Genomic DNA, 19,652 nt, shown 5'->3' on the forward strand with positions numbered 1-19,652 from the left:
GTTGCCAACTGTCTAATCACACAAACCCAAACACCCTTGCCACACCCCTTTTCCGAGGCCCCACCCTCCGCACACTCCATCCCCCCTCCCTTCATCGTTCACTCTCCCCCAACCTCATTCACTTTCACCGGGCTGGGGTAGAGCATTGGGGTGTGGGATCTGGACTGGAGGGCTGGGGCCGAGGGGTTCGGAGTGTGGGAAGGGGCTCCAGGCTGAGCCTGGGGCAGGGGGTTGGGGGTGCAGAAGGGGGTGTGGGCTCTGGCAGGGAGTTTGGGTGCAGGAGGGGGATCAGGGCTGGGGCAGTAGGTTGGGATACAGGAGGGGTGCAGGCTTTGGAAGGGAGTTTGGGGGCGGGAGGGGGTTCAGGGCTGGGGCAGGGGGTTGGGGTATGGGGAGGTGAGGGGTGAAGGCTCCAGCCGGGCAGCGCTTACCTCAGGCGGTTCCCAGAAGTGGCCGTCATGTCTGGTTCCTAGGCTCAGGGGCAGCCAGGTGGCTCTGCAGGCTGCCCGGCCTGCAACCACCGCCCCCACAGCTCCCATTGGCCACGGTTCCTGACCAATGGGAGCTGTGGAGTCAGCGCTCGGGGTGGGGGCAGCACGCAGAGACCTCCTGGCTGCCCCTGCACCTAGGAGCCGAACATGCCAGCCGCTTCCAGGAGCGGCGCGGAGCCAGCACAGCTAGGGAGCCTGCTTAGCCCCGCTGCGCTGCCTACCGGACTTTGGCCTGTTAAAATCTCCCAGATTGCCTTTAATAGTCACCGGGAGACTGAGGCCGATTCTGGGAGACTCCCGGCCAATCCAGGAGGGTTGGCAACCCTAAAATCGGTCTCCCACTGCGTGATGCTTGTTTGTCCGCTCTAATATCCCAGTAGTTTCTCCTGACATTTGTTAGAATGATCCGGGATGTTATGGCTCAGAGGATGGCCCTAGTCAGATTGCATTTGGCAGAGCTTTTCAGTCGCTGTACCTGGATTGTTAAATTGGAGGCGGCACAACATGCAGTTTTGATACGATGATGTTTTAATGGACACAGAGGCACCTGCAGCTATTGTGTTCACCTTTTTTGTCTTTGTGGAAATGGAAATAAATGAGTGTCTAAAGCAGTGGTGGGCAACCTGCGGCCTGCAGGCCGCACGCAGACCATCAGGGAAATCCGCTGGCGAGCCGCCAGACAGTTTGTTTACATTTGCACTACTGCCCACAGTTTTCAGTGGCCGCAGTTAGCCGTTCCTGGACAATGGGAGCTGTGGGAAGCAGCGTGGGCCGCTGGGATGTGCTGGGAGCTGCAGGTGGCCGTGACCATGTAAACAAACTGTCTGGCGGCCCGCGGGCTGCAGGTTGCCCACTACTGGTCTAAAGGCTCCAATTCTGCAACTGGGGCAACTTGAATGGCCCCTGTGTATTCAGGGCCTAAATCATGGAATGGAGGGTTTTCAGTGTCACCAACCCCAAACCCTTCAAAAATCCCGAGACTGGTTTAAAAGCATGATTTTTAAAATATACATATCAAAATTAGGGGTTCTTCTGGCCTTTGAGCCGCTTGGGTGCACACTTTCAGGTTTTCTCTATGGAAAAAATGCTACGTTTTCAAAGCTAAGACTGGACTATAATCAGGTGACTCCAGAAACTGGGGCAGGAAGAAACACACCAAATATTGTGAAACTCAGAAAGGGGAAATTGACAAAATAGGATTATTTAGCCTGGAAAGAAAAACTAGTAAGAGATGACCTGACTGAAATATTTAATTTAGTTCAAGGTTATTACATAAAATTAACCTTGGTGATGTAGTTGAAGTCATTGGGCAGATCAGCAGACGGGGACACAGGTTTGAAGTAAGAGATTGGATATGTCACAAGAATTGACAGCATTGTGAATAGGGTGAGTGGATTTCCATCCGAGTTGGCAGAATCAAGTAATTTTAATGTTCTGAAGCAAAGGTTGGTTGATTATATGGAACTTGATAAATTAAAGGAATATTAGTCAGTTTCATGCTTGGTAGAAACCCCAGGTAGGGGCCGGGAAATTTTTTTCCACATCTGATGTTTATACCCAGGCCAGCTTCCTCTTGTGCACCCCCTTGTGGCCTAGGGTCACAGTGCACGTGGTCTGCCTCAGTTTCCCCTCTTGGGCCATTCAAATAAGCTTCACTTCAGGCTTTTTCTTGGTTAAACAATCTACCCCTCCTTAGGGATTGGTTTTATTAATATACAATAAACTGTAACCCCCAAAACAAAGTCCATTCATAAGTCCCCACAACTCACGCTTCCTCCTTCCCGGCCTTTGCAGGCCCCACCCGGCTGGGACAGAGTCTCTCCCAGGCCTTCTTGCCTGGAGCACTTTCCTCACTCCCTGCCAACCCTGTCGCAGCTTTCCCCCTTTTCACTGCCCCGTCCTGCTCCCCTTTTTTTTAAAACCGGAATCACCTGATTCCTCTCATGTGGGACGCATTCTATAATTAGGGTTGGTTTAGCCTCAGTCTCTTCAGCCCATGGGGCAAGCTACCCCATTACCATGCTCTTTTCCTAGCTGGATTAGCAACATACCACATAAAGACCTGTGGAATCAAGGCCACTAATGAGAGACAGCCCAAAAAGCCTGTCAGCAAAGGATTCACTTTTGGTAGAACACGCTGGTATGCGTGTATAGACCAGCAGTAGAGAGCGTCTCATCACAGGTGGGAGTCTGGGATGTTAGTCTAAGGGCACCTGTTATTGACACAGCTCGTAAATGGCTGTTTTCTCAGCAGGGAGAGTATTGGAAGCGAGAGTTAATGTCAGGTTTATATTAACATTTATATCAGGGAAATCAATGGAAAGGTTACACTGTTAACGTAGGGTAAACAGATTTCTCCTGCTCACACAGATGCACCACAGCTGCGAGGAGAAGTGTGGCACATTGGAATAAAATGTCTTTCCAGCTCTGATGAGCTTAGAGCCAAATTCTCCTTTTGCTTGACATAGGGAGAGCATCTAGATTTTAAATTAATAAATCAGGTCCTTTGCAGCAACTATTTCCTTCTGTCCATCAACTTAATCTCTACATTGGCCTGTTGCAAGGTATGTATCCTTGGCTGTGGTAGGCAGTGGTATGCTTCGTAACTGGCATATGAAGAGAGAAATCTCCGGGAGAAGTTAAAATTAAGGTCGGACAAGGTGCTTTGAAAATGCTCACGGAGACAAAGGAGCATGTAAAGACACCTAAAAGGTTCCTTCCTTTCCATCGCAGTTAGATCTGAAAGGCTGTGCGCAAATCCAGCCAGAAATGGCATTTGATTCCAACTGGACCAATGTCAAATGTCTTTAGAAACCCATAATCTACTCTTTCATCAGTGGAGGATGCTGGTCCTTTTGTTGCCAGGATATGACTCATGGGCTTGCACGAAGGCACGGTTAAAGCTGGTTTGGGTTCTTTGGGAAGTGACATATGATGAGGGAAAAAATTCGACCAGCGCGTTAAGGTTACATGAACTTTTGGACTTCAATTATTTCCTGCAGCAGGGAGTTCCACAAGTGAGTTATCCATCACTGGAAATGTATTTCCTTTTATATAGGATGTCAGTTTGTTGCACTATTGATATTGTTCCCGTAGTGCCTAGAGGTCCCAGCTGAGACCATGGCCCCCGGGTGTTACACAGACCCCAATCCCGATCAGGGTCCCCCCATTGTGCCATGTCACCTTGGTCTTGTGTTATGGAAAAGGGGTAAATAGTAACATACTAACACTAATCACATGCTGGTGGGTACACGCTCATCAACTGCAAGCTCCAGCATTGTAAAAAGCCAAGGAACTTACATCTTTCACTCAAATATTCTCCTGTGTTGCCGAGTGACCTATCTTTATTATTTTTAATCTCCTGTTCTTAGTGTACTGGAACCTTGCTCCGAGAGCTGTTCATGCGCTCAGCCTCACAGTGCTTAATGAAAAATTGAAAACGTGTGGCTAATGAAGCTCTGTGCAGCCCATTTTAATTCCGGGGATGATTTTCCTGGCCTCATCCAAAGCAAACAACTCAGTTTAAACAGCTTTGACCTGTGGGCCCAATTCTGCAAATCATAGCAATGTAGGGCTGGAAGGACCCTCAAGAGTTAGCTAGTCCGGCAGAGGCAGGACCACATATATAAAGAGCTGGCAGCATTGAGATCCACCAGCTTAGCCCACTTTGCTACACCACTACTTATAGCTTGAGTGCCTCCTGAGAATATGCCCCTCATCTTCTGTTGAAGCCAATGGGCATTGAAGATGCTCAGCATGTAGTAGGATCAGGCCCTGTGAAAGTCAGAGATGCTGAGTTCCTGTGAAGTGCTAGGGAACATTCACTCTCGATGTTCCTTAGCATCTAACTTCACAATGAGTTGAGGACTGTAAGCACCAATCATGACAGGACCCTAGATTCATACTTGTGTCTTAATCTCCCAGAGCTGGAACACCTGATCCTTCATGCTGAAGAATAGTCACAGACCTTTCCCCATGAATGCAGCTCATGTTCCCCAGCTTCCCAGTGCTGACAAAGTGCCATCAGCTTTGGGCCATAAGAATTGCCATACTGTGTCTGGTCCAGTATTCTGGCTCCAACATTGGCCAGTACCATTCTTCTCCAGAAGAAGGCGAAGAAACTCCAAAGTAGAAAGTTATGGACTAACCTATCCACAGGAAAAGTTTCTTCCTAACCCCTAAGATCTGTAGGTTGCCCTGACCCCTTAGGTTTTATCCACCTTCCATAACCCTTGGGTTTCTTTGTCTGTTTTTCATCCTTACCATGAGAAGTGGAAGCTGAGGGCGTGCCATACCCTTGAGGAGTGGGTAACTGAGCATCTTTTAGGAAGTTTTAAGTAGGAAAGAAAAGAAGGGGAAGTGTGAGGGATTGCTCTTCAGCACAACTTCATTTGAGATGAAATAGCGTCCGTAACAGCCCATTTATTTCTGGATCATACAATATTCAGCTTCTGCACAAGAAGTTGGAAGACTGGCTTCCTATCTGCCTCTCCCTGAAATCATTAGTATTAATAGTCTGAATAATAAACCGCAAAAAGGACCACACACACACACACGCACACACACACAAAATAAAAGACGGTACGTCGCCTCCTCTGACTGCTTATTGGGTTGGCAGTCTCTCTGCTTTGTCTAATTCAGATGCATTTGTTTTTCCTTCCATCATTTGTTTTAGTACATTAAGTTAAAGTGGTTCTATGGGGATTGGGTTGATTAATGACTAATTTCCATCATGTGCACACGCAAGAGCAACCTGCGTTCGTAGCATTTTTGTTGAAATACATTATATTAAATGTCTGGCTAAGTTGGGGGGGGGGGCGCAAAATGATGATATTTGTTGTTGTTGTTTAGAGGCAAAAGAAGCAGAAGAAGATTTAAATAGAAAAATAAAGCATGCAACTCTTGTTTGTATCCCAAGGCAGATCAGGGCTCTGTGGTGGTAGGTGTTGTACAAACACCCAGAAGAAGACAGTCCTTTCCCCAGAAAGATTACAGTCTAGGAAGACAAAGAGTGGGATAGGAAACCGAGGCAAAGAGACAGGAAGTGACTTGACTCGCCCAAGCTCACATGGTAGGTCAGTGTCAGAGCCAGGAATAAAAACCAGAGTCTCAGGCTAGTGCCCTAGCAACCAACCGTGCTGCTTCTTAAAATGATCTGACTTACACCAGCTGAGAATATGGTCCATGGAGTTAATTGAGTTATTCCTGATTTTTCACTGGTATGCGCTTCCAAAGCAGGCACTAAAAGCTATCATTGGCTTAGGACCAGTGCATCACAACATTTTTTTGTACTGCGACCCTGCGTTACAACAGAAGAAAGCTTCAGGACCATCCCCTCCCATCTAAAAGAAGAGGAGTGTTTCTGTGATGCCTCGGATTCTTATTCATGACCATGCCTTCGGGGCACAACTCCCAGGCTGAGAACCCATGGGTTAGGAAATAAAATGTACATATTTTACAAAATATATTCCAAAGTCTGTCTTTCCAGCAAATAGAAATTGCTTTCCAAATTGGAATAAGAATAAGCGTTCAAGGGAAATAGTATAAGTGAGTACATGATAATACCGGAAATATAAAATGGGCATGAATCAGAAGAAAATCAAACCTTTTCCCTGTAGACTCTTCCAATCCTTTCCAATACATGCAGAACCATAGTGGGGCATTCACCTAAATATTTCAGATGTTTAGGTCAATGTATCTTCTGAAGGATTTACCATTTAAATAGTTAAATCAATCGCCTGGTAACTTCTTTGGAATGTCTATAGCTTTGGGTTTCATTGTATTACAACATTGTGAGGCCTATGGGTGTGGAGACAGTGCTGATAAATAGATCTCCAAGTGCTATTCCTTTCAGTATCCACCAGGAAACCTCCAGGTGTGTCAGCAGATGTTACAATCCTATTGTAGATATTTGTTTTTCTGGTCAGGATGAACAGGAACAACAGGTGCATTGCTTAATCAATGAGAACTAAAACTGCAGATGCTACCGTAATGTCGTTCAGGTGAAGAAAGATTTCCAGATAAATCAGTTCATCTGACACTTACTTTATTAATGAGGAGTTAGGAGCTGAATTGTAGGTTCTCTCCCTGTGATTTATCTGGACTTTTTTTTTTCTTTACTGAAATAGCTGTTTTGTAGTATATGGAATTTGATTTCTCAGCAACTGAGAAATAAAGCCATGCAGATTCTTGGCATAAAGCACGTAGACTTACACACACACACACACACACACACACACGTTTACTGTTATATATCTAGATGTATGTGGACTGTAAATATGATTATTTTAATGTTGCTATGCCAAATTCAAGGAAGCACAAGAAAAGTATCTCATTTCATTATCCACAATTAGACGTCTTATCAAAAAGGGACGAAGAAAAACTGTGCCTGACCCTGGGAGAAATGAGAGAGATGGCAGAGATGAAATCAAGACACCCAGTTAGAATAGGATACAAGTTGAGACGCTGGTAAATCAAATGCCAGCTCTGGCCAAGGCTGTGGGCGTTAGCTAACAATTGACAAACTCATTGCTAGAAACCAAAGCAGCTCACCCGGTATGTTTGTTTTGTTCAAGATAGGTATTCATTTTGTAAGAAAGTATTTCGTGTTTATACTTTATGAAATGCTTATAAATTGCTGCATGCATTAATGTAACGTGTAATGTGTGTATTTCATGCTATAAGGACATATGTACGTTTTGCTTTATAATGTTGAAAATGTTTGCTCTGAACTTTTGAACTCAGGCATGGGAATCGTCCCCCCGTCTATTCAGGAGGCATATCAAGATTAAACGAGTCATTAAGAAACATCACAATACAAAGGATTGGTGAATGGACCTGTTGCACGTTGGAAATGCTACATGCAAGGAAGCTCATCTCGTGGACTGGAAGGCCCAATGTAAAAGATAAAACAGGGTCACAAGAAAATTTTTCATCTGTTCACTGTTTGAACTGTCACAGGGCCTGAGACACTAAACTAAACCAGAAATCCACAAGGTCAGCCTGGGTCCACCTGTTACGAGAGACCTGGACTTCACATAACCCATAGACATCTTGTGCACTTAGCCTCCGTAAGCTGGAAGCAAGCACGCCACGTTGCCAGAAAGAATTTGGCCTTGCTTAGGCAAACAAAAACATCTGCACAGTAGCAGTGTTACTAACTAGGATGTATAAATGACAGGTTCATGAGAATGGAAGGCAGTGTGGATAGCTCACCTTGGTCTGGGTGCCTGTGTCTGTAAGTTTCTTGCTAGAGTGCATTACTGATAGGTAAAAATTATGAGTTCTTTGCTGTTGCTCGGGCAATTGTTAGCTTATTAGAAGTTATTTTGAGCGATGTGCTTTGTTTGGAGAAACCTATAAAAAGTTTGATGCAACTGGCTACTTTGGAGAAGTTTGGATTTCCACGAGCTTGGAGTCTGAGAGCTACCTTCCCAGCAGCTAGGAGGAACGGCTGGCCACTAGTACCCTGCAGCTGCCAATCAGCACGACCTCAGACTGAGAAACTATATTCTGGGGTGCTCTAGACTATTGCTATTTTAGTTGTGTGCTTTGTACTCAGTAAAAACAAGGATTCTGGGGTGGGAGCACTCTTGTGTGTACCAATCATTTATCAGAAGGAGGTGCTGTGTCCCCCAGTGGTTTATTTCCTGACACCGCCTGGAAAACAGACTAGTTACCATACCTTTGGGTTCAGATAACCCTGGGTAACACACCCTGAAAGACCTTTTGAATGGACAGATTACTAGATCTGTCACATTTAGGAACCATATATGGTAAATCATTTGTGTGTATATGTTTGCTTGCTTTAACCTGTAAATAACTCTTATTTCTTTCTCCTAGTTACTAAACATTTAGATAGATCATTACATGACTGGCTACAGGCGTCGTCTTTGGTGTAAGATCTAGGGTACCTGTTGATTTGAGGTAAGTGACTGATCTCATGGGACAGGGAGCAACCTGAATGTTTGGTCTTTTTTGGTGTAAGTGACCCTTTATCACTAAATCCAGTTTGCAAGATAGACTGGAGTGACCAAGGGGACTGTCTGTGACTCTGTGGTAAGACTAGTACAGTGATCCAGGAGATCATATCTGTTTCTGGGTTGGAGAAATCTAATTAGAGAACATACCACCATTTGGGGTGTCCACCCTGGTTTTGACAGCCTGGGTTGTGAGCCAGTGCAGACAGCATGACACCAATGACGGATGGACCCGAGAGTGTCAAACGCCAGTGTGCTGCCCATCTTGGATTGGTCATACAGGTTCTGAGCCTGCCAGGTGCTGGGCACCTCTTGAGAAGGGTTTAATGCCTCAATTCTGTTGGCTACCAAGTGTGCTGAGGGCACTCTGTACCTTGCAGATTTAGCATCCTCCAAGATTGGGCCCTTAAAATGGATGTGCTGGGGCTGATTATCTCAAGCTCGGAGCAAGAACCATGTAAAAGTTGACGGGGACGTCCTCTAAGCTGTATACAAAAGAACACCACTATCTGCAGGTCACAACAAATGGGAAACGTAGCACCAGCCCTCAAAGGGAGGAGTTACAAGGAGTGCAGCAGTTCTGGATCAAGAGAGTCGTGTAGGTTGGAAATGTTGTAAAGAGCTCTGGCTACTTGGCTGTAAGCAAAAACCCACCAACACCCTCTAAACTCAGGAAATGTCTATGCTATGAGGTTCACAGATGGATGAGGAGAAACCTGGTGTGTTGGGCAACAAAGACTGATGCCCCAAAGTATGAGACTACTGAAATGTGGAAGATCGTCTTAACTTTATTATGGGGGGAGGGATAGCTCAGTGGTTTGCGCATTGGCCTGCTAAACCCAGGGCTGTGAGTTCAATCCTTGAGGGGGCCATTTAGGAATCTGGGGCAAAAATCTGTCAGGGACAGTATGTGGTCCTGCTATGAAGGTAGGGGACTGGACTCAATGACCTTTCACAGTCCCTTCCAGTTCTATGAGATAGGTATATCTCCATATTTTTTAAAAAAATGGACCATATAGTTTAAGCCTATCAAAGTTTTTAAGCCACTCGTGTTTTGTCAATATATATCTAATCATTGGATTTAAAGCATTTAAAACTATAAAATGGATTTTCTTCAAACTTGGCTTATTCCTTAAAGTATGAAACGTACAGATGAAGACAAGATTGAACAAAGGTTAAACTCCGCTGCGTGAGTCAGGATGTGCCAATGGGAAAGATGCTTTGATTTTTGTTGTTTGCTGGATCTCTTTTTAAGCTTGCTTTAAAAGTAAAAGTGCCACTGATGAAACAAAGGAATGACACACAGAAAATTAAGAAATTTCCTTTGTTTCTTTATTCTCCGCTTAATTAGAATGTGGGTGGACGAACATATTGCCAAGAACATGTAGCTTAAGTTGTGTGATGTGAGTTTGAAATTGATTGACAGACAGCAACCAATCCATCCAGTTAAACCATGACACCGTTCCCCTTTCCTTGCTATGATATCTATATGCAAAGCTTTCCTTTGTGTGGAACAAATACTGACTTTAAGGAACAACAACCAGAAATGGCTGCCTCTGCGGAGATGATATCTAATAAAAGTGGAGCAGGAGCCTTAATGGGCCTGATCATCACCTGGTGTAAAACTGGTGTAACTCCACTGAAGTCTGTGGAGTACACCAGTTTGCAGCAGGTGAGTATACCACAGGGATGGGGGCCATCTAAGTACCATAGATAGGCTCTGGCCCAAAATGGTCGCGGATACATTGGGATAGTGTTAAGACATGAAGTTGGCGAGAAGGGTTTTCTCTTGTAAACGTTTCATTATCTGTCCTGTTCCACACTCAATGAAAAGTGTGTGTTCTAAAGCAGTGGTTCTCAAACTAGGGCCGCTGCTTGTTCAGGGAAAGCCCCTGGCGGGCTGGGCCGGTTTGTTTACCTGCCGTGTCCGCAGGTTCGGCCGATCGCGGCTCCCACTGGCCGCGGTTCGCCGCTCCAGGCCAACGGGGGCTGCAGGAAGGGCGGCCAGCACGTCCCTCGGCCCGCGCCACTTCCTGCAGCCCCCATTGGCCTAGAGCGGCGAACCGCAGCCAGTGGGAGCCGCGATCGGCCGAACCTGCGGACGCAGCAGGTAAACAAACCGGCCCGGCCCGCCAGGGGCTTTCCCTGAACAAGTGGCGGCCCTCGTTTGAGAACCACTGCTCTAAAGGATCTGGGTTGGCTGTTTTAGCACACTTATTAGTTACATAACAGTATGTCAGAGAGGAAGATGGGCCACTTTGTTTACTACAGTTGCTGGAAGGCTACAGTGGTGATAGCTGGGCGGGGTGATTCATCCCATGTCTTATGTGAATGCTGGTTGTTTTCTTACCCATCTGTAAATGTTGGGGATGGGAAGTGGCACTTTCCCCTTCATTAAAAAAAAAAATGATTTGCAAAAAATGAATGAAGAACTGTAAGAGGCTATGCTGCCATTAGGATGTCATACTGAACACATGACATGGAACCGTTGATGCCTAAATTCAGAGAGCAAGCATTTGAGCTCAATTAGAGATGGGCCTGACCCAAGATCCAAATCTGCCCTAAAGCTTGAATCTGAATTCAGATCTAGACTTCTCCAAAATGTGCAAGGGTTTCAGATTAACTCTTTATAGTACTGGTATGGTAGCTGAACACCTCACCAGCTGTGATGATAAAGCATCACACCACCGTTGTGAGATAGAGTAGTACTATTACCCCACTTTACAGATGGGGAGCTAAGATCCAGGGCACTAAGTGAATGGCTTAAGGTCACCCAGGAAGTTACTGATGAAGCAGAGATGTGAACCCAGGTCTTCCGTATCTCAGGCTAGTACATAAACCACTAGACCATCCTTCCTCTACCCTGAAAATGGCATACATCAAAACTGTTATAAGTCCCCACACAATTTCCTCTCTTCCCATTACACTAATCAAAGAAAGTTCGGTGTACCCCTTTCCCAGGGCCCTGAAGAGACGGTGAACTTCGCAACATGTGTCTTCAACCAACATTGAATTGCCAGTGCACGTGGGTCGCCATTTGCTGGTTAATATCAGCCTGTCATCACTACTAATTCCTGAGGTGTGAAATGCAGCATTAGGCTGGTTCCTGTGTGAGACCTCACAAGGTTTGCCACAAATTCTTTGGCCTAGATGGGGCCGCAAGACCACAGCCCGTAGAAAGAGGCACCACATCACTGCGCCACTCCGGGATCATCCTAAGGATGGAACAGCAGGTTGGGGAAAGCCACATTTCAGTCCCTGCTTCCCCCTTCCTCCAGGGGGCAGTAATTTGCTGCTGATCTGTACCAGCAATAAATAGCTATTTCTGATACACCACCTCGCTACTGTTGCCTGGCAAGCTGGTGGGGGAGGGGGCTACTGGAATTCCCCTCCTCCCACCCTGTCTCCCCCATAAGGGGGAATATCAGGTGCATAGTGCCCACTTACCCCTGTGGTCCTGAGACCCAAATTCCCCCTCTGTACTGCTCAGCACATGTGCAGTCTGGGACATAATATAGGCCTTTGGTGATACTTTGCATCTGAGGGCCCCATCTAGAGCCCAATGGACTCTGTGTCAAAGGTCCCATTCATTTTAATGGTGCAGGATCAGGGCCAGAATGTATTTTCACTGAGTGGACTAGAATTCCCCATTAGATTCCCTAGTAAATCTCTCAGGTTTTCCTCGGAAAGGACCCCGTCCTTGCCTTCCTTAGGGAAGTTAGATTGAGTGATCCAATATCTCTGTTTCATCCTTATCTCCTATACTTACATTCTAACCGGCAAATGGTTTGGCATAACAGCAGGGCACTGTGTACAGTAAAACAATTTAGTTAGGAGACATCAAAAAATGGTGCACGGTAACAAATAACATAATGCCGCACAAAGCAAAACACTAGAGAGAACAAGTTATCAAAGAGAAGGCAAAGCAAACAAAATGAATGTGTGTAATACAGATAAATCTTATGTCATAACCTTAAAAAACCCCAGCTGGGACTCTACAATTCATAATAGGCTTTGGAAGTGAATTTCAAAGGTCGATTGCATAAAAAATGAAACAAAACAAAGTTTGATCACCCAGGGATTTGCAAATGTGTGTGTGGGAGCTACTAGCAATCCCTGGGTAAATGACCCGAATGTAGGAAGAAACACTCTAGCATTTCAACCAGATAAGTGGGAGCAAATGTTCTGTAAACACTTTGAATATCAAAAGAAGCCTTTTAGAACTATTGTTACTTCACAGGAAGCCAATTTAACAAACACAAAGAAGGAAGAAAATAATTTACAGAGCAGGAATACAGCACAGAGTGACTTCAGTCCATTTTTAAGGCCACCAGAGTGCTTGCTCTTGGGGTCAAAGAGAAAAGTTTGATATGCACTTGGTAGTAGGATGGGTGGAACTGGAGAGAGAGGATCGGGTTCGAGTTTCAGAAAAGACCTAGATAAGTGAGGGACCAGAGGTTAATAAATAATATATGGAGGTATACCTATCTCATAGAACTGGAAAGGAAAGGTCATTAAGTCTAGTGCCCTGCCTTCACTAGCAGAACCAAATGCTGATTTTGCCCTAGATGGCCCCCTCAAGAATTGAACTCATAACCGTAGGTTTAGCAGGCTAATACTGAAACCACTGAGCTATCCCCCTGCCAACTTTAGGAGTGTGTAACCCTGGCCTCCTGGAACTCATACTGAAGCCTTGTTTCTTATTATTCTGCCTGCTGACCACACCACTCATTGCTAATGAAACACGGTGTGACGTCGCACCCCATAAGGCTTTATGGAAATATGCTTAGGAATGTATATATGACATAACTGGAATATGTTTTATGCTACAGATGCCATGCAACATATCTATGTAAAGGTTATGATCTACTGAATATATTCATCCTATTTGTATGCATGTATCATTGTTGTATTCAAAGTTATGAATATTGGCTGTCTACTTGTTTGATTTTAAGTAGGTTTTAGTAAGGTATTTGGTCAGCTTCTTTAGAGAGGAATGTGCAAGTTAAGTGCCCAATCAAGAAACACTTAACGGACAATGGATCTTGGAAGGCTCTAATCCACATAAGAAGTCTACCTGAGGACGTTCAAGGTAGCATGTAAACAATGGCTGGTATCTGTAAGTTCTGAGTCATGCATGGACATGTGACTTGCCCATGTGACTCCAAATCTCCATTTTGTAGCTGGATTCTACACAGGGGAGGGAGGAGGGTCCACCCACAAGAGAAAGTCTATTTAAACCCCGGGGAGACCCCTCCATTTTGTCTTCAGCTGGCTCAAAAGATAGCCTCTCAACCCCAAAGGATACCTGAAAGAAACTGGAACAAAGGACGGTAACTACAGGGGGGGTGAGTGATTGCTGGATCCAGACTAGAAGGAGACTAGTCTGTAGAAGGAAGCTTACTGGAACACCTCTGAGGGTGAGGTTTTATCTGTATTCAGTTTTCTTACTGTATTAGGCATAGGCTTGCCTGTTTTATTTTATTTTGCTTGGTAATTCACTTTGTTCTGTCTGTTACTGCCTGGAACCACTTAAATCCTACTTTCTGTATTTAATAAAATCACTTTTTACTTATTATTTAACCCAGAGTATGTATTAATATCTGGTGGTGGTGGTGGGGCAAACAGCTGTGCATATCTCTCTATCAGAGTTATAGAGGGCGAATAATTTATGAGTTTACCCTGTATAAGCTTTATACAGTGTTTGTGGTCGGCAAGTGTGTCTGGCACAACCAGGCAGGGCTCTGGAGTCCCAAGCTGGCAGGGAAAGCAGGGGCAGAAGTAGTCTTGGCACATCATTTGGCAGCCCCAAGGGGGTTTCTGTGATCCAACCCGTCACACACGGTCCTGTTATTGCAATGTGTAATGGCTGTATTGGAACTCCATCTGTTTTCAGGTGTGCCTTTTGAGGTAGACAATGAAACAGGAAAGTCTATAACAGCCAAGGGGACTTATCTCCTTGAATGATGCAATTCCAAAATGGCAGCTGGGATTTTGTAGTTTTCCCATTGGGTCCCAACTTCCTACTGTTGGACACTAACCGCATCCATTGAACTCAGTGGGAGTTAAACACACACATCAGCAGGAGAATCGGACTCTATCCCATTTTTTTTTCTTATGGGAGCCCATTCACAGTGACAGAACTGTCATCATGTTCTCTCTGCGGCTTCTGTCTTTAATTAGTAAAAAAATGGACACAGCTGGTCTCACATGCATCCATTTTAAAACAGGTTGTGCAAGAGTGGGAGAGGGTCTTTGCGCCTATTGCCCATCCCTATGCAAAAAGTGATCCTAATCCTATCTATATACCCTAAAGAACCTTTACTAAAGTAACCCTGTTCTGATACAGAGCACCTGACACTAGGCAGGAGCAATGTAACTAAGCAGGAAATATCAAACCAGATTTGGATTTGGTGTAAATTGGTCTAGATACATTTGAAGCTGATTTACTAAGGCAGTAATATAAAAGTATGGCTGCAAGTGTAAGAAAAGTTTGTCTAAATATGATGGATCAAATTCAACTATGGAGCAAATGGGCACAATATTCTTTGAAATCAGTGGGGGTTTCACATGTTGCATCAGTGCTCAGTAGCTTAAACATGAGAAGGGCTGGATCGTGTTTCATCTGGAGGGCTTTTGATTTTAACCGATTATACACAAACTCTCCCTCCCTCTCTCTCTCTCTGTCTCTCTTTCTGAAATCAGTGTTTATCCCATAAACACCAGAAAAACATTGGAAATGGTTACTTGTAGTTAAGGGCTTGTCTATGTGGAGTAATAATGGGGACTACAGTTGTTGTGATTTCTAAAGTGGCCTAACCCTGCTGGTGCGCACTAAAGGTTCTCTAGTGTGCTTTGAAATAGTACTGTTTGAAATGGTACAACATTAAAGCACACTAGGGAACATTACAGAGAGATTACTCATTATTGTATGTACAAAGAAGAAGCTCTGAAAACCCCTAATTTTTGGATATCTACATAAAACTCAATAATTGCTAAAAATAACTCCCCCAAAATGAAATTAATATACCCTGAAAAACAGAAGCCCTATTTACCTGCTTGGCTGGATACCCCCTGGATAGCAGAAATCTCTGAATAAGAATGTAGCTATTCAGTATAAAAGGGGGGGGAAAACCTGATACAGCCGGATTACAGCAATCCAATAGTGCAGCTTCTTACCAGAGTGGCATTCCTTCTGTAAAACTCTATCTGCACTGTGTATTGATGGACAGAAGGGAGGATTAATGATCACAACGATCATCTCAGCCATCAGACCAGACCCAAGATGTCATCACAGCATTTGTGACTATAATTAGGCAGATCCAGACAAGCACTTCTGGCAGTAGAGTAACAAAAGTGACGACAAAACCAGAATGCGCCAGCACTTTTATATGGAGGGTTAGGAAATCCGGACATCCCTGCAATCCATTGTGTATATGTGAAATGTTAGCAGTCAATGTTCATGTTTGCACTTGAGACAATCTTACTCTGAGAAAAGAATGCTAGAAAGTAGCACGGGGAGGTTCTGCATTTATTATACTCCAGCGATTCCATATCAGTTTGACTCCGTTTACACGTAAAATAGTTTGTTGTAGAGCTGTTTGACATTTTTAATTGGAAACCATTTCTTTACTTTTGGGGATTGGAAAATAGCTCTTTCATGAAATCTGAGAATTCAGAAAGAAATGTCAGACTTTAACATGGGGGGGGGGGGGATTTTGTCATAGTAACATTTTTGGGGGGGGGATCAACAAAGCCTGAACATTTTCTGAAGAAAATCTTTCATTTTTGTCAAAGTTTTCACTTAAATGTCACGTTCCCTAACCAGTTCTGTGTGTTGGGTTTTTTTTGTTTTTTTTTTTTTGGTTTGTCCCTCATCGATGATCCCTTGAGGTCGAGGATGATCTTTCACAGGTATTATTTTTCATGGGTCCTTTGGTGACTGAGGAGTCTGATCCTTGAGCCACAAGCTTGTTGACAGATGTTGTAGGTGGTGTTGGAAGCCAGAGATGGGCCGTGATCGCTGCGTGACAGTTGTCTTTCCTTTCTTTTCTGGAGATTTTCTGGAACCAGGGCAAGGCGATTTTCCTCAAAAGTGGACGTTCCTTCTCTGACAAGTCTTCGCCAGTTATCCCTATCCTAGGCTGCTGTCTCCCAGTGTGCGATGTCAATGCCACATCTCTTGATGTTTATCTTGAGGGTGCCTTTAAAGCGTTTCTTTTGGCCTCCCCGTTTCCTTTCTCCTTTGGTGAGTTGGGCGTACCGCAGTTGTTTTGGTAAGTGTATATCAGGCATATACACACGATGCCCGCTCCACCTCAGTTGGTGCTGGATAATCAGGGCTTCAACACTGAAGATGTTGGTCTCTGTGAGGACACTGACATTAGTGCAACGATCCTCCCACTTTATGTTGAGGATCTTCCGAAGAAAGTGCTGGTGCTGGCGTTCCAGGCTTTTCAGGTGTTTTCTATAAGTCACCCAAGTCTCACAGCCGTAGAGGAGAGTTGGGATTACCACCGATTTATAAACTAAAGGTTTATAAAGGTCTAGGTTTGTCCCTAACTGCCTGCCATGCAAACTCTGTCTGGAATCTGATAGTCAAGCTGGGTTCTTTCCAATGTGTGTGTTGGCAACAGAGATGCAGATTCTTCAGATCATATTCTGGCCTTAGCTACATCTGTCTGAGCCTGCTGAAAACAGTGGGGTTGCACATATGTAAATGAAGAAAGATTTGGCTCTGCAATTGGAATTACATTATAATTTCAGTTGAAGGTAGATAAACCAGAATAGAATCCACTTCAGACTCTCACAGCTGTGTCAGGTCTGTAGGGGTAACAGATTTTTTTTTTAAATAGCAAAAATAGAAGTCTACATTTTCAAAAATTGACTTGATTTCAGAGGCTTAGCATAGGACATCTTAAATAGGACAGATTTTGGAAGGTGGGTGCTCAGCACTTTCTGAAAATCAGGCCCCTTTAAATAGTCTCAAGTTCTGCACCCAAAATGAATATTCAGTTCAACTATGGACTACATTTTCTGAATTATTACAGTAGGTTTGATTTGGAATGCATAGGGAGGAAGCAGATCTGCTGGTAAGAAGATAGCATTTGTGTCTAATCACTTGAGAGAATATATCTGTATTTTCAAGTGAATCGTGCTTATGAGAAGAGCCATCTTGATGTAAATTGGAAGTCTCTGTCTCTGGAGCCACGTACACCTCAGGCACTAGGATTGGAAACTTAACCATACTGCTTCTCCACCAAAGTCAACTTCGACCTGGAGAAACTCTATGGTTGTGCCTACAAACAAGCGGCAGCCCATGGCAGTGAGGCTCAGCGCCCGGGTCAACAGACTTGTCCTTGCGGTGCTCATGCGACGGTGCTGTGTAGACACTGCAGCTCGGTCTGGAGCCTGGGCTCTGAGACTTGCTGCTGTGGGCTGTGTAGTGTACCCTGTGCGGTGAATTTATGTTATATGTCCTTTTGATTAATGGCTTCTCTGCTGAGATTGCCAGCAAGGATACTACACCTTGACACCACCACGTCTGGTGCTGTATAAACACGATGGACTAGATTGATGGATACTAATTCTCACAGCATTTTTCTTGGGTGTGCCAGGGTTAAAGTGAAAGGAGTAGTTTTGCCCTGAGCCAACCACTCCAGAGATGTTACTGGGTTATCTTTCAGATCGGTATGTTATTCAAATGGTGCATGTTTACTGTTATGGGGATAGCTTCACTTCTGGTCACTTTTTGGTCTCTCTGAATGCACTCATCTCAGGTCTTGGGCCTCTTCTCTTTCTGTCTCAGGGAGGGATCTCACAATTCTTCCCCTTTATGACTACGATGGGGTACACTGCCCATGTATAACAACTGCTTGTCACCCTGCAGACCAGACTGGGTTTCAAGCACCTGCATCTCCTCCCTCTGAGAATGCGTGACCTGTGATATACTATAAGCCTTGTTATAATAAAGTGTTTTTATTTAGCTATTGTTACAGAATGGGTGTGGGGGGGACTTTAAAGTAACAAAGCGTGTGTGCATGTCTGTCTTAAAAAGTGTACAAATATCCCATAAAGGCATCCTAGGCAGACCTAGCTTCTTCAGACACCTCTGTGAGTCCCTGTGTCTGAGTGCGTCTCAGTGTGGATCCCCCTTGCAGCCCCGAGAGACCTTTTAAAATCCTGCCAGGGTTCTTTATTGTCCAGGACGTTTATTTCAATGTTGGTGGGCTTTGTGCCCCCCTCTCCCCCTCAGTTAAATAAGTGCCATAGAGGGGAATTGAGCCAAAGTTGTTGGAGCTAATAGTCTGGCATTGTCCCGGAACAGCTGTTAATTGGAAGCTAATAGGTGACCCTCTTTCCTGCCTGACCCATCCCAGATGGCCCCCTCGTTGAAGCACTTAAAACAGGGTGACCAGGCAACAAAATGGCAGATGAAATTCAATGTCGATAAATGCAAAGTAATGGACACTGGAAAACATAATCCCAACTATACATATAAAATGATGGGATCCAAATTAGCTGTTACCACTCAAGAAAGAGATCTTGGAGTCATTGTGGATACTTCTCTGAAAACATCCACTCAATGTGTAGCAGCAGTCAAAAAAGCGAACAGAATGTTGGGAATCATTAAGAAAGGGATAGACAATAAGACAGAAAATATCATATTTCCTCTATATAAATCCATGGCACACCCACATCTTGAATATTGCGTGCAGATGTGGTCGCCCCATCTCAAAAAAGATATATTGGAATTGGAAAAGGTTCAGAAAAGGGCAACAAAAATGATTAGGGGTATGGAACAGCTTCCATATGAGGAGAGATTAAAAAGACTGGGACTTTTCAGATTGGAAAAGAGATGACTAAGGGGGGGATATGATAGAGATCTATAAAATCATGACAAGTGAGGAGAAAGTAAATAAGAAAGTGTTATTTACTCCTTCTCATAACACAAGAACTAGGGGTCACCAAATGAAATTAATAGGCAGCAGGTTTAAAAGAAACAAAAGGAAGTATTTCTTCACACAACGCACGGTGAACCTGTGGTACTTTTGCCAGAGGATGTTGTGAAGGCCAAGACTATAACAGGGTTCAAAAAAGAACTAGATACATTCATGGAGGATAGGTCCATCAATGGCTATTAGCCAGGATGGACAGGGATGGTGCCCCTAGCCTCTGTTTG

The sequence above is a fragment of the Terrapene carolina genome, unplaced genomic scaffold (assembly GCF_002925995.2).
Source record: "Terrapene carolina triunguis isolate 2854851 unplaced genomic scaffold, T_m_triunguis-2.0 Scaffold62, whole genome shotgun sequence".
NCBI classification, from domain to species: Eukaryota; Metazoa; Chordata; order Testudines; family Emydidae; genus Terrapene; species Terrapene triunguis.